This window comes from Hibiscus syriacus, unplaced genomic scaffold, assembly GCF_006381635.1.
Source record: "Hibiscus syriacus cultivar Baekdansim isolate YM2019G1 unplaced genomic scaffold, ASM638163v2 tig00110890_pilon, whole genome shotgun sequence".
NCBI lineage: Eukaryota > Viridiplantae > Streptophyta > Magnoliopsida > Malvales > Malvaceae > Hibiscus > Hibiscus syriacus.
This window is the reverse complement of record NW_024062900.1, coordinates 12,884,895-12,905,675: the sequence shown is the minus strand read 5'-3', so window position 1 is coordinate 12,905,675 and position 20,781 is coordinate 12,884,895. Positions and strand designations below refer to the sequence as shown.

The window sequence follows — 20,781 nt, the reverse complement described above, 5'->3', positions numbered from 1 at the left end:
ATAATGGTAATAATATAAATAATAAAATGTATAATACATAATATGTTTTCAAAACTATCAGATTAAATTAATGAAAATAAAAGTTAAATATAAAAAATAAGATAAAATTAAAATGAAATGGACTAAACTGAATGATGCATCAAATTTGGAGAACCACGAGAAGAATTTACACATAGTTTACCCATAAAGTTCAACACCACCTTTAAGGGCCAAAATTTTGACATTTCTAATCATTTGCACGCATTTCCAGTAAATTAGTTGTGTTTTCTTTCTTGAAGCAGTCGACATAAGTCATCAGTGATCTCTCTCGGCCAGCCATCGTCAAAGATAGTGTTCGCTCGATATTAGATATTATAGGGTGACTTGTTTGGTCCTCTGAGTCCAATAATAATAAAATCTATAGAAAAAAAATAATAAAACTGATAGCGTTTTACCGGATAGGTTAACAAAATCAAATAAAACACTTAATGATAACAAAATCGGTAGAAATAATAATATTTTCGGTAATTTTTACCGATTTTTTTTTTAAATAATAACAAAACCGATAACGTTTTTTATTAGCCGTATATTAAGGTTGCCGCACATGATACTTTCCCTTCTAATCATTTGCGCGCATTTCCAGTAAATTAGTCGTGTTTTCTTTCTTTACGCAGTCGGCATAAGTCATCGATGATCTCCCTCATCCAGTCATCGTCGCCGATAGTGTTCATTCATTATCAGATATTATAGGGTGATTTGTCTCGGTCCCCTGAGTCCAAATCCTGTTGTCGTTTCTCCAAAAAAAATGCTCGGATTGCCACGAAAGAGCAAACAATTATTCGTTTTTCTTTGTTCTAATCTGTCGTCGTCCACTGTTGGATCGTCTCTGTTTTGAGATATGTTACTCTTCGTCCTTCCCTCTGCCTTCTCAATGGTTGAATTTGTCACCGATGACCCCGATCGCCGCCTCCGTTGCGGGCCGAATGGGAAGACTCCTCCCCTTCTCTTTGTTTCATGTTTTATTCTTCTTTCCCTTTAACAAGTTCACCACATTAAAAAGAAATCATGCAAACCAAAATAGTACCAGAAGGAAGAGATTGAAAAGGGGATGCTTTATTGATCCTTTATTTGTTGAAAATACAATGGTGATGTTCTCCTTCCTCTATTTTATCCCTCTCCTTTTTTGGTTCGATCTCCCCACAGATTTAAACAATAAATATTTCCCTTTTTACAATTAAATATAATCTCTATTAGTAATTAGTCCCCCATTTTTTGGATTTGTTGTCTGTTGAATGATTCCCTTGTCAAAAGTTGGTTCGAATAAAATCTGGAGGGACCACTTTCCGGCGCGTGGAGCGACAACTGAAGATGCCTTGATCTGCTAAGGTTTTCTTGACTGCCCTAGATAGTTTAGTCTTTTGGGCCACTGGACCTATTGTACTTGGACCGAAATTTGCATATGGGTCTGTAATAGAAAAAATTATTGTTAATAAATCCCACTTTTTATTATAAAAATATATATTAATCATAATATTATTAATAAATAAATAATAAATATGATAAATATAATAAATAATAATGTTAATAATGAATATTAATATTACATAATACAATGATATAATAATAATAATAGATAATAACATTGATTACTAACAAATATAATAATAAGTAGTAAATAATAAGTGACATTAATAATAAATACTGTAATAATATATAGTTACATGTAATAATATGTTATATAAATAGTAACATAACGTAACATACATAATAATTTATAATAATATTAAAACTAAGGATAGTAAAAAAAATATATAATAAATAGTGATTAATACTATAGAATTATAATATAAATAGCAATGCAAATAATATAAATAATAATGCAAAAATGTATAGAAAAATAGAAGTAATGAGATAAAATACAAATGAAATTTAAATTCAATACTGGACGAAAATGGGTATCTATAATGTAACATCCCAACCTACAGGTTAGTGACTAAATTGTAAAATTTCAGAATTTGGTGATTAAAGTGGAAAATTTGAATAGTTCAATGACTTATTTAAGAATAATTCCTGAAGGGTTATTAGTAATTATTAAAAGAATTAAAGGACAAAATGGTCATTTGACTTGGAAATGATAATAAAATGATATATATGTATGTGGGGATAAGGATAATGAGATATTTTTCTCCACTTCTTCATCATCATACGAGAGAGAACCAAGGAAACAAAGGTGAGTTTTCTGATTTCTTGATTATTTGTTGATTTAAAGTTTGGGTTTTGATCATTAAATGATAACTAAGCTTAAGGAAAGCTTAAGTTATCTTAAAATCAAAAGATAAAGCTGTTGGGAAAGATTAAAGAGAATGGGTTTTTAAGTGAATTTCTGGAAAAGAGTTGATAAGTTGAATTTGAAACTAAATTTGACTTGTCATCAACTTAATTAAGAGATATGAAGTGATAGAATTGGATTTAGAGCATCTTGAAAATTTGGTATGATTATTGATTTCCATATAAAAGATGGAATTTTGAGGTTAAGGATGTATTGAATGAGTAAAAATTAGTTTAGGTATATGTACTTGAGTTAAGAATATAAAAGAGAATGAAACATGAAGAATTTAAGCTGAAAAGGATGAATTTTCGGGTTTAAAATACAATTTCCGGGCAAGGTGCATCAGTACATATTCAGTATGTACCGATACACTCTTAAATGAAGAAACATGATGTATCAGTGCACTATAGTGTGTATCGGCGCACTATAGTGTGTATCGATACACTTCAAAGGGAAAATGAAAATAGATCTTTTCCTTTAGTTAAGAAAAGAAAGATTAGAGTATGTTGATTGGAATATTGATATGTATAAATGTATGATTATGTAGACATCGAACGCGAGTAAGTTCCGGAACGACCATCAAGTTAGGATTGATCCAAATAGATTATAATCATAAAAGTGGATTGGAAATTAAGCAAGGCTAAGGTGAGTGCATAATAGTTGTAAATGATGTGTATGGAAATAAGACTCACAATGAGTCTAATTTCAATATTTGATTTCATAAATATATATAAATAGTTATATGATATACTGGATAAGAAATTAGGAGTTTATATGTTATATAAGATGAACATAAGAGGTGATATGAAATGAACCAGGTGACCATATGAAAATATGACTAAGAGCAATGTGATATGAGAGATATGATAATGAAATATGAGATTCCATAAGAGTATTACATGATTTATGTGAATACATGTTTGAGTGATAACCCATGTGAACTGGTATAAATGACATATGTGATTACATGAGAATATTATATAAGTTATGTGATGAGGAGTTATATGTTATAAGATTTATGTGAAGATATGAGAATAAGATATCAGCTATGTGATATGATCTATATGACCATATGAGAATATGACATGAATATGCAATATGTGATATATGTTATATGATATGAGATGGATGGTTACACATACATGTGGTATGTGACAGAAAAGAAGAAATATATGATTATAAGAGTAATGATATGAATCATCATGATAGTGCCCATGTTATGTGATATGAGAGCTAGTGGTATAGTTGGTATGCCAAGAGTCAAGGGATTACATATGTCTTTCGGGACATATGGACAGTATTACCTATGTCTTTCGGGACATATGAACAATTTACCTATGTCTTTCGGGACATATGGACAATATTACCTATGTCTTTCGGGAGATATGGACAGTATTACCTATGTCTTTCGGAACATATGGACAGATTACCTATGTTCTTCGGGACATATGGACATATTACCTATGTTCTTCGAGACATATGGACAGATTACCTATGTTCTTCAGGACATATGGACAAATTACCTATGTTCTTCAGGACATATGGATAGATTATTATATGAGCTGTGGTGACAACATATGTGTGCATAGGGATGGCAACGGGGCGGGTTCGGGCCGGGGATTGGTCCCCTCGTCCTTGTCCCCGTTTAAAAATCCCGTACCCGTCACCGCTTAAAAAACCACAGGGATTTAAACGGGGATCCCCATCGGGTAATCGGGAAAAACCGCGAGGAAACGGGTATCCCCGTTTAGCATAACGACTATTTAAATGGGTATCGGGCCGAGTATATATATTTAAATTAAATATATAAATATATATTTTTTAATTTAATTTAAATTTATTAATATTATATATATATATATATATATATATATATATATATAATTATATTTAATATTTATCGGGCTGGGTATTCAGGTAATCAGGGCGGGGATTACCAAACCCGTCCCCGTCCCCGTTTAAAACATTCAATTTTCCCCGTCCCCGTCCCCGTTTATCATCCTCGAACCCGACCCGTTTAATTCGGTTTTAAGTTTTCCCCGTCGGGTTCGGTTTTTTTTTCCCATCCCTCTGTGTGCACAACCTTAAAGTACTCATATACCTTAAGTTCTCAACAATATACATGGGCTTTAAAGTTAATAAATAACTTGATATGATACTATGGGTGTTCTATTGTGAAATAATATGGATGCTCGATAGTATGTATATAAAGGTTCAGTATATGCTTACATGATAAAAATAGAATTAGTGATAATAATATAAGTACTGATAAGCATGTTAATGATATATGTATATGTGTGTATTGGTTATATTAAAGGATATATGCTTTTGTATGATATTAAAGTATGAATTGTTTATAATTATAGGAATTCTTTATTATATGTTTTATATACCTCACTAAGTCAACGACTTAGCGTGTTATTGTTTCACACGTAGGTTTTGAGAAGAGGAAGATAGATAAAAGTTATGTAAGACAGATCATTTTCTCATTTCCAAAGATCAGATCAGAAAATAATGGAATAGTTTGTATTTTGGTAATACTGATTGTGGTTGGCATGTAAATAAAGATTTGAATCCGATATGTTCTAATCAGTTTTGTAAAATCATATGATTGAGTTTTGTAATGTTTTAAACGTAATTATGTAAATGGTAACCGTATAGTGATGAAAGTTTAAATTTTTATGAGTTTATATAATTTGAGCTGAATTTACTGTAGTAGTACTGTAGCAGTATTGTAGCAGTGCATCAATACATAATTTATATTCGATGTTTTTGTGCATCGATACACTGCAGCACTGTTCATGACACTATTCATTACTGTTCATGGTACTGTTCATACTGTATAGTATTGTTCATAAAGACGTTTGTGCCTTAAAATTTTATAATGAAACATAATTTTAATAGTATATGTTGTATTTTCTTAAAATAAGTTCAAATGTTTTGTTATTTTGTAAGAATATTATTTTAAAAAGTCAATGTGACATCTCAGACTCGTATTTGAGTCGGGTACGAGTTGGGGGTGTTACATACAATATGTATATTAGTGTATATAAGTATATATATATAAGGGAATGGACCTAGGCGGGGGTGGGCGGAGACAGTCGCTCCCCTAAAAATTTAAAATTATCATATATTTTAGATTTTAACTATGTATTTTCTATTAGATTTTTTAGCTCCTAGAATTTTATAAGTTCAAATTTATCCCTTGAAATTTTATAAGTTCATGTTTGCTCCTAACATAAAATCTTACATCCGTCCCTGTATATGCATGTATATACATATGTATGATGCATATATATATATATATATATATATATATATATATATATATATGTCATAATTTATTTTAATAAAATAAAAGTAAAAATAATAAAAGTTATAATTATTAAAAAAACTTCATCTAAGGCTCCCATTAATGCAAGGGCCTCACATCCCTTATTCTTCTCCAAAATCGACGGCAAAGTGATGAAATTAGAGAGAAATAACTTTTAAAAATCAAAAGCAAAGTGGGCTATAAAGTGAGCTTTTAGGATTTTTAACTTTTAAATATTTAAATTATTTTTATTTAATATAATAAAATCATATTCAATAAATAAATTATTTAATGAAATTAATTTAATGATTATAATTAAGTTTTAACTTTTAAAAAACAATCATATTAATTATCATAGTTTATTATAAATTCAAAATCTTGTAACTTCATCAAAATTTCATAATTTCATTAATTATAACTTATAAGTAAACTAAATATCAAGTCAGATAAATATCATATCAGTTTAATAACAAGTCGAATCATTTATAGGTTGAGACTATTACAGGTCAGATTCATATCATGTCATATTGATAAGAGGTTAGGTTGATAACAGGTCGAGTAATATTAGTTATTTACCAGGTTAATCTCGAGTTCAGGTTCCTATAAGTCGGATGCAGGTCGAATTCGGTTATCATATTGTCGATTCAATTCGGGTTCAGGTCATTCTCAGATTGGGTGCAACCCGGGTTCAGATCCATAATTTCCATGTCTAACTCGAGTTCAGGTCAACACCAATTCGATCTCGAATCGATTTCGGATCACTACTATCTTGAGTCACAAACAGTTTTGACTCAAGTCATTTTCAATCAGTTTTGCAGGTTGGGTCAACTTTTTACATCTTTATTAAGATGTTATAAGTTCATCATCTAACATAAAATTATGTGTCTATCATGCAAATCAGTATCTCGTTATCAGCATCTAGTTTCATCACCATCACAATACGTATACCCAAAACCCTGTGAGCCTAAACTGAATCTGCAATAAGTATCGAAGAAGAAGAATCATGATTATAAGAAAGGGAATCCAAAGGGAGAAGAAAACTTGGTATGTCTACAGCAATTAAGATAGGAGTGTAGAGGAGAGTCAAAACTTGAAGTTTCATTTATTTAGTAGCCAACCGTAGACTCCTTGTGTTTTTTCTTTGTGCGTTTCCTCGTCCTTTTCTTGATGTCCGATTCCTCCACCCCATTTGAAGCCTCCGATGGCACTAATGTCGCCAGCCTATGCATCGGTTCTCGCCGGGAACCCCAATGATAAGGGTAGCCCCGATGGGATCTAAATGGAAGAGTTTGAAGATTTCGATCTATTAGATGAAGACATCACCACCGGTTTTCGATGCGTTATGTCTTCCATACAATTTTTTAAGCGCGCCTACAAGTTGATGGAAGCCAGCATGTCCAGAACGATTGTCTTGAAGCTTTTGGGTCGTAACATTGGCAACCATGACCTCACCAATGAAGCGTCCGCGCTTTAGAAGCCCTCACAACCATTCACACTCATGGATTTGGAAAATGGATACTTCATAACTAGATTTCAAAACGAAGGTGACTACGATAAAGTTCTCGCAGAGGGGCCATGGATTATCTATGACCAGTATCTGACTGTTCAGCCTTGGACAAGAAAATTCAGCACATCTCAAGCGTACCCCACCACCGTCATGGCATGGATCCGCTTCCCAGGTCTGCCTGAATATATGTTTAATAGGAAAATCCTAACTAGTATTGGTATGCTTGTCGGTAGGGTTGCAAAATTGGATTTCCGGAAAGATACGTGCAATAGGAGGAGATTTGCAACGGTGGCAGTCTACATTGATCTTAACCAACCCCTCACTTTGCGGGTGATGGTTGGAGACAAAATACAAATAGTAGAGTATGAAAATCTTCCCCTTGTTTGTTTCTCATGCGGTTGTTTTGGCCATTTGAAGGATGCATGCATTTTTATTAACCCTCCGTAGGAAACTGGTCATAAGGAGGCTATTCCCATGGAGATTTTTTTTACCATCCCAGAAAGCTCACGATCTTGATAATTCGAATTCTTCTAACTTCACGGAACCAAAAATTTCTGATAAATCGAAGAATGGCCCTTACGGTCCATGGATGGTTGTTGAACGTCACCGGCGAAGGTCACCAAACGGAAATGTCAAGAAACAATCAACCAACAAGGAAACTATCCATTCAAGATCTTTTTTTTTTTTTGATGTTTCAGACAAATTACCACCCAGGAAAGGAAAGGTGGCGTAGATCATGGATGGAAATACTAAAGTTATGGCAGGGGATCCAATTTCAAATAATATTTCCTTTGCTACGGCTACTCCCCAAATTCTTGGAGATTCCTTAATCACAATCCCCGTGGTGCCTCCTATAACCGAGAATCACGTCAATCCTATTTTTAGGAAGGAGATTCAAGTGCCCATTAATTCCAAATCCAATCTGCCATGCAAAACTAATCCTAAAATTGTGCATGTTGATTCGGTGGACCTTAGTGGTAGCACTATAGTGCCCACGTGTCTTCCCAAGGCCAAGTCCAAGCCTCCCTTGCAGCTTGATGGAAATGCATGTGCCATGCAAGGCATTTCACGCAGTAACCATTTGTAGTCACCTTCGGTGGACCCCATGTCCACGCCCAGCTCCCTCATTCATGCTAATTCTTCCTCGGCAGCCATGCACCCTGGCCCTTGCAACATGACACTTTAACAGATCGCTGAAACCAATAACTCCCAAGTCCTTGATCCCTCAATTATTCCTCTAACACCATGACGGTTAGTCTCAATGACTCTTGTTTCGTTTCCAATAATAATCCCATATTTGACAACTCGTTAGGAGTAAACGGAAAAATTATAGAGTCATCTCTAAATTCTAAAAATCACATGGTGGTTAGTTTCTCTGCTGACTCGACTTCCAACTTCCACGATTTGGATACAACCAAGAAACCAGCTACCTCTAGAAGTAGAGTGGCCCCGTATGTTATACGTAATAAGGGTTTAAAATCGAAACCTCAGAATTCCCCTCGTACAGGCCTTAAGATTACCGTGGAAGGTGTTTTGTGTTCGATCGAGGATCAGTTAAAATTCCAACAACCTATGGATTTTACGTTTTTTGTATGGAATTGCCAAAGAAGTGATGGGACTAAATTCCCAAAAGTCTTCTCGGAGTATATGCGTGATCACAAGCCTGTCATGGTCGCCATTCTTGAACCTCGTATCAGCAACAATAGAGCAGATCGTGTCATTGACAAGCTTGGATTCGATAAGTCTTAAAGAGTGGAGGCAACCGACTTTTCTAGGGGATTTGGATTCTTTGGAAATATCCTCTTCCGGTTGAAGTTTTAGCGGTTCATCCCCAATTCATCCACGTTAAGGTCTCGGGACCTCCATGCTTTATCCCTATGTTGGTCAACACCATCTATGGTAATTCTAATAAAGTCAAGTGCAAGGCCCCTTAACAAGACTTCAACGCCATTATCTCTAGCGACGATAAAAAAGGGAGTGCTAGGAAAATGGTCAAGTGTGAGTTATTCTAAGACTTTATGGATCACCACAATCACGTTGACCTTGGGTTTAAAGGTCCTAAATTCACCTGGATCCGTAGGGGTGTTTTTTAGTGGCTTGATCGCATACTGACCAATAATGTGTGGTGTTCCCTGACCCCTTACTCGGTTATTCAACACATTCCCCGTCTGAAGTCTGAAAACCAGCCCTTTCTTCTTCAGACTTCGGTAATGGTTTCTCCAGCCACTAATCGACCTTTCCATTTCCTTGTCGGCTAGACCAAACACCCGAACTTTAGCTCCTTCGTTCGCGATAACTGGATCTTCGATGGAAACATTAATCTCTCGATCAATAACCTTTCCAAGGGCCTCAAGAATTGGAATAAGAATATCTTCAGACATATTTTCCAAGAGACAAAAGAGCTTAAAAGACAATTCTCTGAGATCCAAGTGGCTTTGGACAACCACGGGTCTGCCAATCTCTACAATGAGGAGCTTCGAATCCGTACCAAACTAGAGGAAGTCTTAGATCAAGAAGAACTCCTATAGAAGCAAAAGTCTTGCGATACCTGGATTTGGGAAGGGAATTGCAACACTAAGTACTTCCACAACCGGGCCCTCAATCGTCGTAGGACCAACTATATTCAAGCCCTTAAGATCCATGATGGTAGTTATTGTTATGATGATGACATGCTCCGCTTGGAAGCAGTCAACTTATTCACAAATCTTTATCGCGATGAGGGAATCCGCTCTGAAAATTTCCTCATAAAGGGGCTTTTCCCCGTTTAATTGATTTTGATATTCGTCTCCTTGATGCCGATGTGACCAATGAAGAGATTCGACATGCTCTCTTTGAGATGATTCCCTTCAAATCTCCGGGGAATGATGGCATTACTTTCTTCTTCCAAAACCAATGGAACATTATCGGACCCTTTGTCTGTGCTTGGGTAAAGAGCATTTTCAATGGCAAGGCTATTGACCCCGAGTTCAATAAAGCTTTACTCGTCCTTATCCCGAAAGTTAATAACCCCGAATCCTCGTCCTATAAGTCTGCATTATTCTTTATAAGCTGGTCATGAAGGTCATTAGCAACCACTTTAGAATTGTCTTTCGAAAGATCATAGCCCCTAATCAAGCTATCTTTATCGTGCGCCGTAGTATCACAGATAACATTCTCGTTGCCCAAGAAGTTATTCACTCTATGAAACAGAAAAAAGGGAAAACCTATTGGATGGATATGAAAGTTGATTTGGAGAAAGCTTATGATCGAGTCACTTGGGATTTCCTCTCCGAATCCCTCACGGATATGGGTTACCCAACCTAAAGTCAACATATCATTTTGGACTCGATTAAGTCCTAACTTGCAGATTCTTTGGAATGGCTCCCTCTCGGAGGAGTTCAAACCCACTAGAGGCATTAGATATGGTTATCATCTCTCTCCCTATTTGTTTGTGTTGTGCATGGAGCGTCTGGGTAAAATATCCATTACGCTCTTAATCCTAGCATATGGGAGCCTATGTCCCTCTCCCGTGGTGGGCCACTTCTATCCCACCTTTTCTTTACTAACAACCTCTTATTGCTCTGTAAGGTGTCTACTAGTCAAGCGAACCTCGTCCGGGCTATCCTAGACAAATTCAGTCGTTTTTTTCTGGTCACAATGTCAACTCTAACAAGACCCTTGTCTTTTTCTCTTCCAACATTCATGAGGCCTTGACCCTCGATGTATGCTATTCCTTGGGTTTCCAATTTTTCTCCAATCTGGGGAAGTATCTGGGTATGCCCCTTTTTCATGGTCGAGTTACTAAGAGTACTTTTCAATTCATCGTCGATAAAGTTTAGGGTAAGCTGAATAATTGGACGACTTCGAAGCTTTCCTCGGTTGGTTGAGTGACGTTAGCCAAGTCAACCCTCTTAGCCATTCCTAACTACTTCATGCAGGCTGTCGCAATCCCAAAAGGTATTTATGGCCAAATCAAAGCCATAACCCATCGTTTCATTTGGGTCAAAATTTGTCAATCTAAGTACGAAATTAAAGACCGGCTTCCTACCCATCTTGACTCTAAGAATTGTTCCTTTGTTTGGAAATCCCTCACCAACATCTGAAGTTAATCAGAGACAATGTCTGTTGGTTAATTGGTAATGGGGACACCAGAAATTTCTAGATTGATGTGTGGATTCTTTCGAAGGATCCATTGGCAAAACGGATGACCTTTGACCAAAGTAGTAACCCTAATTACCCCCTTAGTGACCTCATCAATAATACCTATACTCGGGACCAGGGCCGGCCCGATACATATGTCAGATGGGCGACGGCCCAGGGCAGCATGTAGGGGCGACGGCCCAGCGCAGCATGTAGGGGCATCAATTTTACTGTTAGGACGTTGGGTGGAAAGGGTACTACCAGGCCGACCCAATACCATGGCAGCATTTTGAGGGGCATTAGTTTTAGGTTTCTTGATTTTTCATTTCGAATCCGTACGGTTCATATTGCTAGGGTTATCGCTGCATTTTGAGGGGCATTTGTTCTTGAGCACCAATGTGTTCTTCTGACTGCGTCCATATCCCTAATTTTTTCAGGTTAACGAGAATACCTGTGAAGGTGACACAATCGTCATTTAGGGATCGAACTCATGAATTTCATAGCATAGCGGAGAGGTTAAATAAGCCGATCACTTCCGAATCCAACCCAAATGGGCCGAGTAGCATTAGTTCGAGACCGGAGGACAAGAGATCCGTGGTTGCGCATCAATCGGAGTTTAATCGGAGGGCTTCTAAGATTGGATTGGGGATTCATCAGACTTCGCAGAAGCAAAGTTAGCAAAATGTAAGTGCTTATATATACTTGCTTCATTTACATTTAGAATTGGTTTTTATTTTTTTTACAAAGAGAGTATTTACATGGTATAATATTTAGAAAAGTGATGGTAAGCCAGTCGTGAGTTATTTAAAGCCTTAAATTGAGCTTATCTGGGTGTGCATCTTAGAATTTTATGAGCTTCTGAGAGGAGTGATAAATTTGATGGACTAATGGGATGTACAACAATGAACTTAGATAATTAAAACAATTTCAATGGAACAATTTTTTTTGGAGGAATATACTTGATCAAAAGAATTGAATTAGCAACTGTTAGAACTTGATCATAATAATTGAAGTGGCGAATGATCCAACTCCAATATTGGTTTTCTTGGTTTAGATTGTACACTGTTGCATCAAAATTTGATGGAATCTAATGTGCACATCCATGAAGGACGAATATAGAAGAAGACAAACAAACTAGATACTACTTCGAGTTTATTGTTGCCGATGTTTTTATCATAGTTACTATGATCCCAGATGTTATCCGTTCAGTCTGATAAAAAGAATCCTATATTTTGCTCTCTTTGCAGTGGCCAAGAGGACTTCAGTTTTTGATAACCTTACTGTGGAAATCCAGGAGGTCACTGCCGTTATCAAGCAGGATATCACTGCCCTTAATTCTGTAGTGGTAGACCTTAAACGTTTTTGCAATTCTAGAAACGAAGGTGGTGTCTCCAGTGACACATCTAGTCATTCTACCACAGTAGTAGATGACTTGAAGAATCGCTTGATGAGCGCCACAAAAGAGTTTAAAGATGTCTTCACCATGCGAACAGAGGTAAGGCTGAGTTTTTCAGTCTGTTTCCTCAATTTAATTGATCCGTTCTTGTACTATTTGTTGTAGTAATTTCGTTTGGATTTCATTCCCTTGACAATTGATGACAATTAAATTGCCTTGTCCAGAACTTTAAGGTTCATGAGAATAGAAGACAATTATTTTCTTCCACTGCTTCGAAAGATTCTCCAAATCCTTTTGTATGGCAGCGCCCCTTGGCTTCCCAATCAGCAGCTGGAGCTTCAAATTTTACACTGCAGGAGCTGCTTGATGAGGATGAAATCATTCAAGAATACAAAGCTCTTAATGCGTGACTCATAAACTTGTATAGCTTCTAGCCTCACATTTTGCTTTTTTTCTTCTTTCATCTCATAGCATGTTAAATTGCTTTGTTATATATATGCTATGGCGTGCTCATTTATTACTTTTTTACTTTAATCACCATGTAGGGTTTTGTTCTAAGCGAGAAATCGGATCAATGATTGATCATAGGTCATACATTTAAGTATTAAAAGCCATAGGCAAAGAATACATGTAGAAGCATAATGTACACTGTGGTTAATTTTGTAGAAAGCCGATGAAGCTAAACTGGAAAAGAATCTGTTAAAGATTAGTAGAGAACTTATATATACTCCTTGAAGTGGATGTTTCTTGGATTTGATAATTGATACCCCTTGAAGGAGTATATATATACCACTTTTAGGTAGCCCAATAGAGGTTTTTGCTTCAAAAAAATGCACGAAGACATCGTTTTAGGTGATATTTGTAGCCTTGTAGGTTTTGGTTTGTATTAGTATTGATATTGTTTGACTATAATTTCTATTACATTTTTGTTTTAAAAAAATTATTTATGTTTTGTCTATTATATGGTACAAGTATAGGGGCATAAAATTATTATCTCGCCCAGGGCATTAAAACTCATTGGACCGGCCCTGCTCGGGACTTGTTTAAGGAACATTGTCGATGAAGACTTGATCCAAGAAATCATCGCCATACCTCCCCCTTGTGTTGGAACAGGTAACGACCTCCATGTTTGCGTTAGAAGTAGAATGGGATTTGTACGGTCAAGTTGTTGCAAGTTTCCAAGCAAGTTGGCAACAAGATAGAAAAAATTGGCAGCAATGATTCAATTGTATAGTTGGCAACAATAAAGTGGGATGGAAAAATTGAATATTTAGTCCTGTAATTTAGGGTATTTACAAGATTAATCCTTAAGCTTCAACTATAAATACCCTAACCCATTTAGCTTTAAAACCATCCCAAAGCATTCTAGCTTTATCCCAATACTAGAGAATTTAGAGAGTTTCGAGAGAAGTTGTAATTCCTATTTTCTCATAGTGAAATTCTTCTACCTTTGCCTGTGGTTTTTACCCTATATTATTTAGGGGTTTTTCACGTAAATTTTGTGTCTTCTTTATCTTCATTTTTTTTATTTTCACAAATTATCAGTTGCAATTTTGCTATATCCGATAGCCATATTCTGCAACAATTGGTATCAAGAGCCAGATCTGAGTGTGTAATATCTACTTATTATCTTTGTGGTTTCCACCAAAAGGTAGATCCTATAATATAAGAAAGTAAGAAGATATTACCCATTCTTTTAAGGTTCCAGAGAACTATATACGATAGTGAAATAGTGGGAGCTATAATTAATAAAAGCTATGACAACGAAATTTGATATTGAAAAGTTCAATGAGAGAAATTTCTTATTGTGAAAATTGAAGATGAAGACCATCTTGAGGAAAGACGGTTGTCTAACAGCTATTAGTGAAAGGCCGGTAGATTTCAGAGATGACAACAAATGGATCAAAATGGATGAGAATGCTATGACAAACTTTCATCTAGCATTAGCAGATGAAGTATTGTCAAGAATCGAGGAGAAGAAGATAACTAAGGATATATGGAATCATCTCACCAAACTGTACGAGGCCACATCGTTGCACAATAAAATTTTCCTTAAGAGGAAATTGTACACTCTCTGTATGCCAGAATCTACTTTAGTGACGGAGCACTTAAACACACTAAACACTTTGTTTTCTCAGCTGACATCCTTAAGATGTACAATAAGAGAACAAGAATATGCTGAACTTCTACTTCAAAGTCTACCTAATTCGTATGATCAACTCATCATCAACTTGACAAACAATAATGTCACCAGTCTAGTCTTCGATGATGTTGCAGCTGTTGTTCTATAAGAAGAAAATCGATGCAATAACAAGGAAGACAGACTAGTAAATCTACAACAAGCAGAAGCGTTAACAACGATGAAAGGGAGATCAACAGAACATGGCCAAACAATAGTCATAAACATGGTAGATCAAAGTAGAGAAGCAAGAAGAATTTAAAGTGCTACAATTGTGGAAAGAAGTGTCACTTGAAGAAGGATTGTTGGAGTATAGTTAAAAACTTCAATCCACAAGGCAATACTTCAAACACTTCAGATGATGAAGATGCTCTATGCTGTGAAGCGTCAACCACCGTGGAAGGTAGAAAAAGATTTCCAGATATATGACTCATTGATTCGGGAGCAATATATCATATGACCTCAAGAAGAGAATGGTTCCATCATTATGAACCTGTCTCAGGAGGATCTGTGTATAGTTGCAATGATCATGCCTTAGAGATCGTTAGCATGTGAACCATCAAATTGAAGATGTGTAATGTAACAATTAAAGTTGTTCGAGATGTACGACACGTGAAAGGCCTGAAGAAAAATTTATTATCCTACGGATTGTTGGATAATAATGTGAGTAAGATTGAAACACGAAAAGGAATCATGAAGGTGTTCCGTGGAGCGCTTGTGGTGATGAAAGGCGAAAAGATAACATCAAACTTGTACATGCTGAAGGGAGAGACTTTTCTAGAAGCAGAAGCCTATGTTGCCTCTTGTAGTTTAGATTCTGCAATGCTATGACATCAGAAACTTGGACACATGTCATAACAAGGAATGAAAGTTATTGTGGAGCAAAAACTACTTCCAGGCTTAACAAAGGTATCATTTACTTTGTATGAGCATTGCATAACAAGTAAGAAGCACCGGATGAAATTCAACACTTCAAATTCTAGAGGAAAAAGTGTTATAGAATTGGTTCATTCTGACGTATGGCAAGCACTAGTTACATCGCTAGGCGGAGAAAAATACTTTGTCTAATTTATTGATGACTACTCCATGAGATGTTGGGTATACCCTATTAAGAAGAAGTCAGACGTGTTTTCAACTTTCAAAAACTTTAAAGCGCGAGTGAAACTTGATTCTGGAAATAAGATCAAGTATTTCAGAACATATAATGGAGGAGAATACACAGATGAAGAATTTGATGACTTTTGCAGGAAAGAAGGCATCAAAGATAGTTCTCAATGGCGAACACTCCTCAACAAAATGGAGTGGTAGAGCGGATGAACAGAACCTTGTTAGAAAGAAAAAGAGCAATGTTGAGGGTTGCAGACCTAGAAAAATCATTTTGGGCAGAAACAGTCAATACCAAATGTTATTTGGTGAATCGAGCTCTATCAACTGCAATAGAGCTGAAGACACCAATAAAGATGTGGACTGGTAAACCAACTGATTATTTAAACCTCCATGTATTTGGAAGTATTGTGTACGTGATGTACAACTCCCAAGAAATTTCAAAGTTGGATCCAAAATCTAGGAGATGCAAATTCTTAGGGTATGCTGATGGAGTAAAGGGGTATCGCTTGTGGGATCCCACTGCCCGCAAAGTGATCATCAAAAGGGATGTTATCTTTGTAGCAGACAAACTACAAAGAAAAGAAGACGATGATAGCGCTGAAAAGTCAGAGACTATACAGATACATGTGGAAAAGGAGGTTGAACAATGAGATTCTTCTGAAGCAGAACCAGCACATGATGAACAAGAACCAGAGAGTTTTGAAGTTCCAACAACTCGTCAATCAGATTGTGTGAGAAAATGTCCCAATTGGCACTCAGATTATGTTTTAGAATGAAATATTGCAAACTGCCTTTTAACAGAAGACGATAAGCCATCAACATACCGGGATGTAATAAACAGCTCAGATGCTTCATTGTGGATGATGGCGATGCAAGAAGAAATTAAAGTCATTCATAAAAATAATAAATGGGACCTTGTGCCACTACCACAAGGAAGGAAGCCAATTGGTAACAAATGGGTCTTCAAAATCAAGCAAAATGATGACGATCAAGTGGAGAGGTATCGTACAAGACTGATGGTCAAAGGATATGCTCAAAAAGAAGGTATTGATTTCAATGAAATATTTTCTCATGTGGTTCGACTAACAACAATTCAAGTAGTTTTGGCAATGTGTGCTACATTGAACTTACATCTAGAGTAACTAGATGTTAAAACAACTTTTCTTCATGGAAATCTTGAAGAAGAGATTTACATGCTCCAACATGAAGGTTTTGAAGAAAAAGAAAAGAAGAAATTGGTTTGTAGGTTGAACAAATCTCTGTACGATCTAAAGCAGACGCCGAGGTGTTGCTATAAGAGATTTGATTCTTCATTATGTGCCTTGGATACAACAGACTTAATGCAGACCCTTGTGCTTATTTCAAGAGGACTGGTGATAACGATTTTGTTATATTGCTGTTGTATGTGGATGACATGTTGGTTGCAGGACCCAACAAAGATCATATTAAAGAATTGAAGGCACAACTGGCCAGGGAATTTGAAATGAAGGACTTAGGATCAACAAACAAGATTTTGGGGGATGCAAATTCACTGAGATAGAAGTAATAGGAAGATTTGGCTTTCACAAAAGAATTACTTGAAGAATATCTTGTCACGATTCAACATGCAAGATTGTAAGCCAATTTCTACCCCTCTTCCTATTAACTTCAAATTATCCTCCAGTATGAGTCCTAGCAGTGAAGAAGAGAGGATGGAGATGTCTCGAGTACCGTATGCATCAGCAGTGGGAAGTTTAATGTTTGCTATGATATGCACAAGACCAGATATCGCACAAACAATGGGAGTGGTTAGTCGGTACATTGCGAATCCAGACAAAAAGCATTGGAATGTAGTAAAGAGGATCTTGAGATACATCAAAGGGACCTCAAATGTTGCATTATGTTACAGAGGATCAAACTTACTTATCAATGGGTATGTCGATTCTAACTATGCAGGGGATTTGGATAAAAACAAATCTACTACAAGATAAGTGTTCAAAGTTGCTGGTGGAGCTGTAAGTTGGGTTTTAAAATTGCAGTCAGTTGTGGCTACATCCACAATAGAGGCAGAATATGTAGCAGCTACACAAGCCAGTAAAGAAGCAATCTGGTTAAAAATGTTATTGGAGGAGCTTGGGCACAATCAAGAGTATGTCTCTCTGTTTTGTGACAGTCAATGCGCCTTGCATCTAGAAAGAAATCCATCATTTCATTCAAGAACAAAACACATACAAGTTCAGTACCATTTCATTCGTGAAAAGGTGAAAGAAGGGACGGTAGATATGCAGAAAATTCATACGAAAGACAACATAGCAAATTTCATGACGAAGGCGATCAATGCTGATAAATTTACTTAGTGTCGATCCTCTTGTGGCCTGTTAGAGACGTAAGTAACATGATGATACAAGGTAGAAAGAATGGTGTGAAAATATTATTGTTCCAATCAAATCTTCAAGTGGGAGATTGTTGCAAGTTGCCATGCAAGTTGCCAAGCAAGTTGGCAACAAGATGGAAAAAAATTGGCAGCAATGATTCAATTGTATAGTTGACAACAAAAATGTTGAAAAAAGTGGATGGAAAAATTGCACATTTAGTCATTGTACTTTAGAGTATTTATAAGATTAGTCCTTAAGCTTTCTCCCAATACTAAAAAATTTAGAGAGTTTCGAGAGAAGTTGTAATTCCTATTTTCTCATAGTAAAATTCTTCTATCTTTGCCCGTGGTTTTTACTCTATATTATTTAGGGATTTTCCACGTAAATTTTGTGTCTTCTTTATCTATATTTTTTTATTTTCTCAAATTATCAATTGCAATTTTGCTCTATCCAAGAACCGTATTCCGCAACACAAGTCGGCTTACTATGCATTAAATCAGGACCATTGGGATGAAAAGGATCTGATTTGGAACTTGGCGTGGAGATTCGATAGTCCCTAACGTGTCAAAAACTTTATTTGGTTAATGTTTCAGAACCGTCTCATGACAAACATGGAGAGATCTAGACGAGGTCTGACGGTGGATCGCGAGTGCCCGATATGTGGAGCCAGTGAAGAATCCATTATTCATATCCTAGGCGATTGTGCTATCGCCCGCATGGTTTGGACTCAGATCACTCCACCGCACCTAACAGGGAGTTTCTTTTCCCTTAATCTTATTGATTGGTTAAAATCTAATCTCAATAATTCCGTAGGTATGGTGGAGACCATTTATTACTGGAGACACCTCTTTGGAATTTTGGTTTGGAGACTTTGGAAGCAACGATGCAGTTTTGTTTTCAAGGGCGAGGCCTTGATCTACCACTGCCATCATCCAGTCGGCAAGCTCATGGGGCTAATCCATCCGGGCTAGAATCTCCTCAGTCGCCACCAAAGTTACTCTCATGCCCAGGGAACAAATTTTGGAAACCTCCCAATCCGGGAATGGTCAAGCTCAACACGGCTGGTGTCGTCAATCAATCCACGATGGAAGCAACGGGCAATGATATATTTAGGGATTTCGAAGGCGTTTGGCTTTCAGGATATTCCCGTAGCATTAGGCGTTGCTCTGTCCTCCATGCAGAACTCTGGGCCCTTTTCGATGGTTTGAACATTGCTTGGAATTGAGGTTACAGACAACTAGATGTTGAGATGGACATCTAGGAAGCAGTCAAGATCCTCTCATCTCCAACGTCGACCTTTGAATCGACCATAATGCGCATAATTCGAGGACTTCTCCAACGTTAGTGGAGCATTATGATCACCCCCATCAACCGTGAGGCTAACCGAGTGGTTGATGTGCTCGCCCGTCTTGGTCAGCATCTTTGGATGTGCTCTCTGAGATGACATGCCCACCCAATGGAATTCATCGGCTTCTCCAGTAGGACATGGACCTTTGGAGAAGAAATATCACAGACCACTAATGCAACTCCTTTTATTTTGTAACCAAAAAAAAAACTTGAAGTTTCTGATCTTAGTTGCCGAATTTGACAATATTTGGTTTCTAATAATAAAAAATATTAAAAAATACTTTACAAATTGAACAATTGTTTTAAAAAATTATTTAGTTCTAAAACTGCAAGCAAAAAAAAAAATAAATAAAAAAAGATCAAAGTATAATATATTTCTTAGAACCTGTTTTTCTAAAGAAAATATAAAAATATTTATTATATTTTACTCAAATATTTGTTTGTTTGTTTTGTTTTTCAATTTTAGAATTAAATTATAAGAAAATCAAAGTATATGAACTAAAATGATTTTTTTTGAAATTACTCTTTAAGTTAAATGGTGAGTTTAAGGGAATTAAAATTTGGTGTGTTTTTATAAAAAAAAAAAACTTTAAAAGATTATAATTTTATACTTGAGTTTTTAATTGAGATGATTTTCTTTACTCCACATAATTTTTCAAGATCTATGCATTGGTAAAGGATCGAAAGTATTTTATCTTCATTTTCATATTAGAAATATCATCTTTGACATTTAATTTTAAATTTTAAATTTTTGTTAATAATTTAAGTCTTTGACTCGAACTTTTTTTTAATTTGTATGACTTGAAATTTTAATTCTTTTTTGTATAAAGTACATCATTATTTCTAAATATTTTATTTTATTTTGTTTGAAATTTTTATTTTAATCCTTGTGGTTTTAATTTCCTTTAAGATTGATACATGTAGTCCAAAATAAAATGACGACAACCCAATTAAACTTGTTGACAATTGTCACTGATTCTGACAATATCAATGATAAGTTAAAAGAAACAAATATTAGATCAAACACGTGATTTTAATTTTAATTTTTTAAAAATATCTATTTTGAATCATTTGTAATTTTATTATCTTACAATTTAGTCTCATAGTTACAAAATCTTATAGCAAAGTTTTTAATAATTGCTGATTAGTGT

General features: G+C 35.8%; 1 pseudogene; it reads left to right on the top strand.

Annotated features, from left to right (window-relative positions):
• The first annotated feature begins 9,992 nt into the window (after positions 1-9,992).
• Positions 9,993-13,053, top strand: LOC120144736 (annotated as a pseudogene).
• The last annotated feature ends 7,728 nt before the right edge of the window (positions 13,054-20,781 follow it).